Source organism: Euphorbia lathyris, chromosome 2, assembly GCF_963576675.1.
Source record: "Euphorbia lathyris chromosome 2, ddEupLath1.1, whole genome shotgun sequence".
Taxonomy (NCBI): Eukaryota; Viridiplantae; Streptophyta; class Magnoliopsida; order Malpighiales; family Euphorbiaceae; genus Euphorbia; species Euphorbia lathyris.
The window spans coordinates 32,582,888-32,593,845 of NC_088911.1; positions in this window are offsets into that span (position 1 = coordinate 32,582,888).

A 10,958-nucleotide genomic window follows, 5' to 3' on the forward strand; every position below is an offset into this window, starting at 1 on the left:
TGCAAAGTGATAGCTTAAAACTTGAAATGCGGATTTCACTTAACCTATCTATTTGAGTTGACTCGGCCTGTACAAGAAAAACGAACGTCTCGCTATATGTGACTTGACATCATCCATAGTCATAAGATTCAGTTCAAGGATGTAGTTGATAAAGGATCGAATTATACTGTAACTAATACAGAAAGGTTAACGACGGAATCAACCTGTCTTCTTAACGGACTCTGGGGGAATGATTACAGACTTGCCAATAACATACTCAGTACATCATTCCGTTATGCAAAGATTAAATATAATTCTTGAAGAAATTAATTTAATAGTTGCATACGGCCAGAAGTAGTAAGAACCTAATGGATCACACATAAGACTTGGAACCAAAAGAGAGATGGATGTTATTAATTGATGGAAGCCCAATTGAGCCCAGTAAGGCCCATTTAATTAAAGGGGGCCGAAATTTATATATAATTAGTAATTAATTATTTTGATTTTATTAATCCTAATTTGATTAGGAATATGAATTAAATTAATTAAGAGATAATTAAGTTAGGAGTTTTAATTAGATTAATATACTCCTATTATTATCCAATAAGGTTGTTTATTATTATCCTAGATATATTAGATATATAGTGAGATAATAATTAGGAATTCTATTCCGAATAGAATTCCTATTAAGTAACATATTCCTATCTAACTAGGGTTTAGATACAAGTGATTATATATACCCCATACTACATAGAATTTCGACTAAGCCTATATACTCGCCTTTGTGAATTTCGATTTTTGCAAGAGAGAGAGAGAAAAGAATTCGACTCCCCTAGTTCGTGGACAAGAATTCATACGGCTTCCATCGATCGATTAATTTCATCTATCTCCCTTTTTCTTTGATCTTGTGTTGATTAATTAGAGGCAATCTATTTTGGTTGCATCTCATACGGTTGATTCTAACTTAATCTTCTTGTGTTTTACTTTGTGCTTGGGAACTCGGATTAGAGTTGTGGGCACTTCATTAACAACGGTAGATTGTTCATCGTAAGGTATTTCTTCTTAACCCTCTTTATATGAAATAACGATTAACAGATCCTATGGTTAGATGGAAGTAGGCTAAAATTTTTATATTTCCGCTGCTACACCTTAGCCTAATTTCCAACATACACCATATTGCTTTTTACAGAATCGAACTTCTAATCTCTGACTCATTTCTGAGTCAGAGTTTCTGCATAACTCATGCACTAATCTTAAAATCTAACTCTCTCATTATTTTTCAACTCTCAATCAACTCTTTATTTATAGATGTTGAAGGGTCGTGATTGAAGTATCGTGTCCGTTGTGAAGGGTCGTATCTGCTGCGAAGAGACGTTTCTATCCACCCGAATGAACACGTTTCTTGGATTTTAAACATGTGTTTGTTGTGCTGCAAAGGCTACTGATCTTACCGAGAATAATTAATTCTCGGCCGAGAATGGGGAAGTGATTTTTGGTCTTCGGAACACAAATGAGAGATGCTACGATTTAGCATGTCGTGACCGAGAATTTAGGATTCTCGGTCGCGGCCCACAATTCTCTACCGAGAATTTGGAATATTCTCCCATTTCTGACTTCGTTCTTGTCTTCCTCGTATCGGTGTGCTGATTTCTTCGTCTTTTGGCTCCTAACTTAGGGTTTTTCCTTCGTTTTTGACCTCTTTTCGTTCCTATTTGGATTTTACCAAATATTTAGGTACCTTGTAAGAAAGAAACATATTCGAAAGTAAAAGTATTCTAAACAGGTATAAACAGTATAAATTCGAAGCAAAACTGATGTAAATACTAATGATATTTTAGGTATATTTTGGGCTTAACAAATCTCCACACTTAATCTTTTGCTAGTCCCGAGCAAAATTTCACTGAATTTATTCTTTAACTAATCTCTTTATGAAAATAAAACATATATCTCTGTATTACTTTTTAAATTAGTTAAGCCGAAAAGATTAACTTCCTATGACAAATTTATACGCAAAATATCAAACTAACTAGTATAAAGGCGATATATCATTCGTCTTGTATTTTTATTTTAAAACTGAAGTATTCGGGACGATATAAGCACGTATGTTATTGAGTCTTTTGTCTCAAGGCATTTCAAAGCACAAAATTTCCTTTCCCAAACCTAAACTAATATATGAGATATATTAAATTTAAATAAGTACTTAGGTTAATTTTCTTTCGCTAGTTACGCCCGAGATAAGGGTGGTCTCGATCGTAACTTATACGTATTTTATTATTTTGTGTTTGCTTAAGAGGTACCGACCATGCCATGGGTGGACGCAATCGTTACTTTAAACTTAAACACGCTTATTTTTTTGCTTTTAACGTTCCTTCCATACCTCGATTGTGATAAGGGTGGTCGCAATCGTGGCCAAAAGTAAACGGTACTTAATTTTCTTCCCTCTCATACCTCGATTGTGATAAGGTTGGTCTCAATCGTGGCCAAAAGTTAATAATTCAACTAATTGATTAATCAATATGAATTATAAAATTTAAATTGTAACTTTGGGAAAAAGAAAGATAGCACATTCATCATATATTGACTTAAAATTCAACATGTATTATGGCTAAAGTTTCCTTAAAAACTTCAATTGGTGTTAATGTAAGACGAAAATCAAACCGAGCTAAAAATTGTTAGTTCAATTTAATGCCTATAAACCTAATTGAAAATTTAAAAATAAGATTTATTGAATCATGATTTGCATGATATAAAATAGAGATAAAATAAAGAATTTTTTACTTAAATACATTCACTCGAGACGTTTTTACTTAAAATCGTATCGAAGATTTATGAAAAATATGAAAACTATTGCCCGTATAGAAATATTATTTCTATCGATAATGATAACCTAAAAATAATCATAAGTTAAAATATTTTAAACATATAAAATTGTAACGTTATGAAAAATAATGTTAAATAAATTGTGTTGCAATATATATTGCATTTGCATAAAACAAGTGTTACATTTGAAAATGTTGCTTAAAAATTATTTATTCTTATTCGTTGCATTTATTCGTATGTGTAATAAAAATGATATATGCAATAGCTCCTCCCACACTTAATTTGGACCATGTCCTCATTGGTGCAAAAATCGATAAAACACGAAAAATTGGTACGAAATAAATCTTACGAATGAAGATAGATAAATATGAAATGGATGTTATCCAACATAATAGAAATTGAAATTGTACCAAATTTTAAGAAAAATAAATTATGGGACCAAACGTTAATGAAAAACAACAAGTCAAGATAAGCGAGTTGAGAAAAGATAAGATAAAACCTATTTTTGTGAAGGTGAACTCGGTGGAGACGGTGTGCTCACAACGTTTTGTCGACGAAAAAATGATAACAACTGGCGTCGGGTGACGTGTGCTTGCTCTTCAAAGTATGGCTATTGGCATCCACCGCGTAAATTCTGGAACTCCTCGCATGGTTGCTTTCAACAATATCATCTAACCATAAATACATTTGACGGCTGTGTGCATGCATTCGGGTCAAAATTCGTTGCAAATGAACTTGATCATTAACATTGTGCTTATCATCAACAAGCCCTGGTGCTTGTGTTTAGGCATCAACATGCTCCTCCTCCGCACCTTCATCATCCTCTTCATCCTCATGCATATCGTCATCCCACTAAATGAATGTGTAAAAGATGTGGCATAATCCAACATCGGAAAATAAGTAGGAGTAAATGATGGAAAACCAGTCCAAAATACTCGTAGCATCCAAAACAAGACCCGTAATCAAAGTACGCATAGTAACGTGCTTATTAGTTGAAACGGAAGCATGGTTAAAATTGTCAAAAAGTAATCCACTGCTATCTACCACGAAAACCAACGAACTTTAATGAGCGTGCGAGTAGCATTCTTGGGATTAAATCCATCCAAACTAGGAAAATTATGTCCAAACCGGATTGCTTTGAAAATTGATGGCTTAACAATAAACTATTTCGTATGATATCCAAACTAAAAACGCATCTCGTCATCCCCAACTTCATAAATTGGAACCGAATTCCGAAATGTAATCTTCTCATCCCTTGTAAGCATAGAAAAGAGTAATCTTCTCATGTCTAGGCATTTGGAGGGTTAGGCTACGGAGGTTGTGGTTGGGAAAGAAGTATATGGGGTAGGTAAAAATTTGGTAAAAGTAAAGGTGATATGGTGTGGAATTAATTGTACTGGGAAGAGTTTGGATTGTGTAATTGGGAAAAATAGGAGGTGATATTGGGTTTGTGTAAGGGATATGTATATATAGGTATGAATATAGGTGTTTATGAGTCATGCATGAATAGGAAAAAGTTGAAAAATTGGATAAATTTGTGCCTATACCCATCCTACAGGGCGCGTGTCGCGAATAAAAAAACTTCGTTTTGATAAAATTCATGTACAAATATGTCCTATAAATGAAAACATGTATATCTGAAACTTAAAAACACAAATCAAAACATTAAATACAAGGAAAACCAAAGGTTTATCCTTATTAAATTTGAGTAATGAAACAATTAAAGTCTTAAATAGAGTTAATATATATAAACAATGTGCATTAATTCACATAAGTTTAAATGAATAAGTAGTGAATGGAAAATAATCTTCTAAGAGATAATGAACGTAAGTGCATGTAGGTTTTTATTCATGCTTAAAACTTAAACATGAACCCTATTCAAATTAAAGCAGCATTCAAAGAAAGAAACATTTAACCTTAAACATTAACCTTATTCTAATTGATAGAGATTCATATGAAAAATTGTATGTTTAATTTTAATAAGTTCAAACTGATATATGCAATAATCAACACGATATAAGTTCATAATTTCATAATTAAAATTAAACTCAATGATTGCATGAAAATGAACATTTATTATTATGTTCAATAGTTAATAATGATCATAACTTATTAGCATTGAAGATATATATGAACATATTCATTTGCTAATAGTTTATAAATTTTAACAGACATAAACCAGAGCATAAGATTAAAGTATGAAAATGAAACAAAGTTTATTGCATAACACATATTTGCATAAATGAATATTAACATATGTACAAGAAAGATTAAAAACAAACCTATATACAAAAACAAACAAATGAAAATTAAACAAATCAAATTATTAATCACTTATTCATATTAAATCTGAAGCATTGAAACTTATGCAGATTAATGAAATGATATATAGATTTTAACATCATATACACATTCATGTTTAATGTTTATACTGGTACATTTTAATATTATATACAGATTCATTCTAATAACTTGCATAGTTAACATATACTAATAAAAAATAACCAAAGAATCAAGGTTGATATGCTATCAAAATTGAAAAACATATGTACAGAACAAAACTTAGAATTGTCATATAAAATGAATGTTCATAAACTTGTTCAATAGTTATTAATGATTATAATTTATGAGCATGTAATATATATGAAAAGTCAGATTTTCAGAAATATTTCTGAAATGGATACAGATTCAAAATAATTACAGATTCATTGTAAAAGTTATACTGTTTCATTTTAACTTAGATTCGGATGTATGCGTATAACTTGTATGGTTAATATATATTTAAGTAAAAAGAATCAAAGAATCAAACTTGATCGTTTTATTAAAAAAAATAGAAGTCATATATACAAATTACATAAAGAACATACATATGTAAAAATGAAAACAAACCTATGTACAAACTATACACTCAATGTAAAAGCAAACAGAACAAAACAAATTAAACTAAATTCTCATCCCTTTGAATTGGGATACACATAGCCTGGATAACGATCAATCTTTGCTTGCACGAAGATCTGTCTTTCTTCCGCAGAAAGAAATCGTGGGCCAACTCAGAAAATTCTCTGGACAAATCCCTCAGGAATTTATAGTCAAGGATAGGGAATGGTTCTTTATCAGTCCATGGAACCAAAATAATGTGTTTGGTTCCTAAAATAATTTCACATATTATATTCCCGTATCGAATTTTTCTGTCCATGGAACATGAAGCGGCAACTAACCCCTCCATTAAGATTTTTGAGGAATGAATGGTGTTGCCTTGAAATATGTCTCCTAACATATACATTCCTTCATCATGATTAGAAATAGGAAATGGTTCTCCAAACTCAGAAGCTATACATTCCTTCATCATGTTTGGTGAATAAAGAAAAAAAATGTGTCTGTAACTTTTTGGAAAAGGTTTGAATAATTGAAAAGAAATCAGAATGGTCTGATAGAGATGAAAAGAAATGGGAAGTAAAAGAGTTCTGATCCTCTCTGATTATTTATAATTAATCCAGGACAAATCAATGTGTCTGTTGGGATTAAAAAGGTGTAAATTCACACCATTTGAACATGAAGGATCTTAATTTTTCGTAATATTCAGCAATGGTGCATGAACTGAAGAAGAAAGAAGAGATACAGGTCTAATATACGCCCGTGTCGCGACCGTGAATGGCGATTCTCGATCGCGACAAGTCATTTTCAGAGAGAAAATCTCTCTGAAAATTTCTTGATTTCGCTGAAGTTACCGAGAATTATCAATTCTCGACCGAGAATTTCAATTCTCGGTAAATTCAGAATTTTTTTTTCTTCCTTTCCCTTGAAATTTCGGAATCCTCAATTCTCAACTGAGAATTCACATTCTCAGTAAGTTCAGAAATTTATAAGGCAGAGAAAGTAAGATTCTCAACTGAGAATTCACATTCTCAATAAGTTTAGAAATTCTACAAGGTTGAAAAATCAAAAATCTCAGTTGAGAATTAAAATTTTCAGTAAGTTCAGAAATTTTCTAAACATCAAACAAAAGTTACTGTAGAGATTTTAATAATCTCTATACAAATAGAAACTTAAATTTTGTGTAACTTTTAATTCAATTGAGATTTTTTTTTAAATCTAAAGACATTTTCCTCATTAATTACAAATATTTAAGATACATAGCATATTTTTCAATATCGTTCAATGAAATTTTTATTTCTAAACTAATTATTACTTCTAAACTAAAGACTAATGTATAAACTAAACTAAAATAAAATATAAGAATTTAAAATATGGAAAACTAAAAACTAAAAATGTGATAATCCTTAAGAATTCAAAATCATGGACATAATCAATTACTTAGACCGGTTTTAAATAATGGTTCTGTCTATTTTACTTACCTGGGAATAATTTCAAGCAGGAATAAAAGAAAGTAGAAATGTACCCCCAACTTGAAATTATTATATATTTTTTTTCTCTTTTTTTTAGCGCTTTCTTTTTAGCATTTTCTCAATTTAAGGATCTAATGATTTCGGTTAAGTGCCCGAACTTCTGGTTCTGGCCACGAACAAAAACTACGCACATGAACCGAAACTTTCAAAACAATATTAAAAGTATACAATTCCTTCCTGGCGGATAAGGTAATTTCATCATACTTCTGATATATCTTGTTTGAGAAGATGTAGGCGTTTAAGGTAGTGATAAAAATGGAAATTATTTGGGTTTAGTGTAGGAATCGAATAAATTTCATAACAAAGAGATATGATGTTTTGGTGAAGGACTAAGTGTGTAGAAAAGAGGTAAAGGTTTATGGGAAGATTTTTTTCCTGGGAAAAATTATCTGTCTTGTTCCTGATACTGCAGTTGCGGAACCTGATATGCAATTTTCTTGAAAAATTTCCATTCCCTTCTGATGTATCTGTATACTGGATTTCTTTTCTGTAGACTCCTTCTGTGAATTTATATTGATGATCAAATCTCCAGTTTATCTTTGAAAAAAAACTTGGATTTTATTTTTATCTGCAAACATCTAATTGCAAACGTTAAATAACAACGAGGATTTAGTCCTAGTGACCATCCTCAAAATAAAAACTAGAAAATAAATAAATACATAAATATATTATAAACCAAGGTTCGAAATAAAACACGAAAAATCTAAATTTTTGTTAAAAATTTTGGCGTTCCCCGGCAACGGCGCCAAAAACTTGTTGAGCGATTTCCGCAAGTGCACGGTATACGCTTGTAGTAATAAAAGATATCGATCCCACAGGGAACGTTTTTTAACAAAAACTTATTTTGAATTGGTTAAATTTACTTTTAAGGTTTATAATATGGAAAATCGTTTAATCGGATTTGGTTTTGAAATTGCTAGAATAAGAATTGGATTAGAGTATAACAAATGTTAGAAATCACTTCTGATTTAGGGATAAATTTACAAAACAGAAACGTTTAGTTCTTTAGAAAAGTAAACAAATGTATTCGTTTGCATTAAGTAAAGAAAACAACTTTAAACTTTGTATAAATTATAACAATGAAATAAACGTCGATTCCTCTAATTTTAGGGCTTTTAACTGCAGTCAATCCTCCTACGGTCGGGTTAGATCGCTACCTTAACCAAATTGATACTCTACTGATGATATCAATTTGCCTAAGTGTTCAACAAAGTTTCATTGTAAAGATTTTGAATTCAACTACGTTTTAATGAAAACACCAGAACTCACTTCGGATCATTTACAAAGTGCTACATAAAAATCTATCGAATAGAATGAACTTTATTAGATGAAATATGAATTTGATACAAGTTTACAGAGAACAAGAAGCATGGAAACTTTCGACGGCTTGCAAGTGAACGGGTTGTCAATCCTTTCCTTGGGTTTCGTTAGAGTTTGTCAGGCTCAGGGGTGAATCCTCTACTAAATCTTCTCAATGTAACTTCGTAATAGAGATACGGTCGGCTACTACCAAAATGTAAACTAATATGAACTAATCTAAACGCTACTGTGTTTGTAATTATTTAATAAACAATGTGTATACACCATATTGCTTTTTACAGAATCGAACTTCTAATCTCTGACTCATTTCTGAGTCAGAGTTTCTGCATAACTCATGCACTAATCTTAAAATCTAACTCTCTCATTATTTTTCAACTCTCAATCAACTCTTTATTTATAGATGTTGAAGAGTCGTGATTGAAGTGTCGTGTCCGTTGTGAAGGGTCGTATCTGTTGCGAAGAGACGTTTCTATCCACCCGAATGAACACGTTTCTTGGATTTTAAACATGTGTTTGTTGTGCTGCAAAGGCTGCTGATCTTACCGAGAATAATTAATTCTCGGCCGAGAATGGGGAAGTGATTTTTGGTCTTCGGAACACAAATGAGAGATGCTACGATTTAGTGTGTCGCGACCGAGAATTTGGGATTCTCGGTCGCGGCCCATAATTCTCTACCGGGAATTTTGGATTCTCTACCGAGAATTTGGAATATTCTCCCATTTCTGACTTCGTTCTTGTCTTCCTCGTATCAGTGTGCTGATTTCTTCGTCTTTTGGCTCCTAACTTAGGGTTTTTCCTTTGTTTTTGACCTCTTTTTGTTCCTATTTGGATTTTACCAAATATTTAGGTACCTTGTAAGAAAGAAACATATTCGAAAGTAAAAGTATTCTAAACAGGTATAAATTGTATAAATTCGAAGCAAAACTGATGTAAATACTAATGATATTTTAGGTATATTTTGGGCTTAACAATAGGTCACTTCCAGCCTTTTCCAAATTTCTTGTGCTGACTCACAACCTGAAATCTTATTGTACTCTGCAGCATCTAAAGTACAGTGAAGCATATTTATAGCCGAAGCATTATTTTGTAATTTTTTAAGGTCATCTTCTGACCACTTAGCCTCGCTTTTGACAGTTTTTACGCCGTCAATGGTTTCATAGGGAACAAACGGGCCTTGGACTATAGCTAGCCATGCACTCATATTTGTTGCCTGAATGAAGTTTTTCATCCTATTCTTCCAAAATGTATAATTGGATCCAAAGAACAGAGGAGGCCGACTAATAGATAATCCCTCAGGGAGTAACTGGTTTGTTTGATTTTCTAGAAGGAAACGAGTGTTGTTCTCAGCCATTACAGGGATCAGCTCAAGATAGTTTTATCTTGAATAGTGAGCTACTGAGCTCTGATACCACTTGTTGGTCCCGTGTAACGTGATAGGATTAGTTCCAAGGGGAGGGGGGTTAGGAACTAATATAACTTTTTTCGCTTAATAATACTGACTTAATTGAATGTTTGATTGTTTAACTTAGTTTTAGGCCAGCAAGGCTGAGTGTATATAATAGCACTCAGATTACTCAGCTTCAGCTTGTACAGCAACACACACACACACACACACACATATATATATATATATAGAGGAGGGCTCTTGTGAGAACCCTTTCTTAGATGAGAACCCTTTCTTAGGTGAGAACCACTAAAACTACGTAGTTTTGAGTCTAAAAATAACAAAAAAAATGCTGGTGCCAAAGGGGTTCGAACCTGAGACCCCTAGTTTACACTCCATGCTACTTACCACTAAGCTAATTGTTTTGCTTGTGTAATGTATGCCGCGCGGATTAATATACCACACTGTAGCTTTCATTGTTTAATATTTTACACATGCACTTATTAATATTGATTAAATATGCATAATAATGAATTATTAATAGAAAAAAAAGAAATGTGCATTATAATGAATGATTAATAGAAAAAAAAGAAACGTGCATAATAATTAATTATTAATAGAAAAAAAATCCAAGAACATGCTCTAATTTCTTATTTATTTAATTCCTCCATATTTTTTTAATTTATGTTTTAAAATGTTAAGGACAATGTTCTAAATATTGTTTAATATTTGACGCATGCACTTATTAATATCGATTAAATATGCATAACAATGAATTATTAATAGAAAAAAAAAGAAATATGCATAATAATGAATTATTAATAGAAAAAAAAAAGAAATATGCATAATAATGAATTATTAATAGAAAAAAAATACAAGAACATGCTCTAATTTTTTATTTAATTTCTCTATATTTTGTAATTTATGTTATATAAGAAAATATACGTTATGTTTTTTCGAACATGAGTTATAAATTATATTATAGAACAAACACGAACTATAAAGTTTAGAACGTACGATATATTTTTTAGAACATACGTCATGCTTTT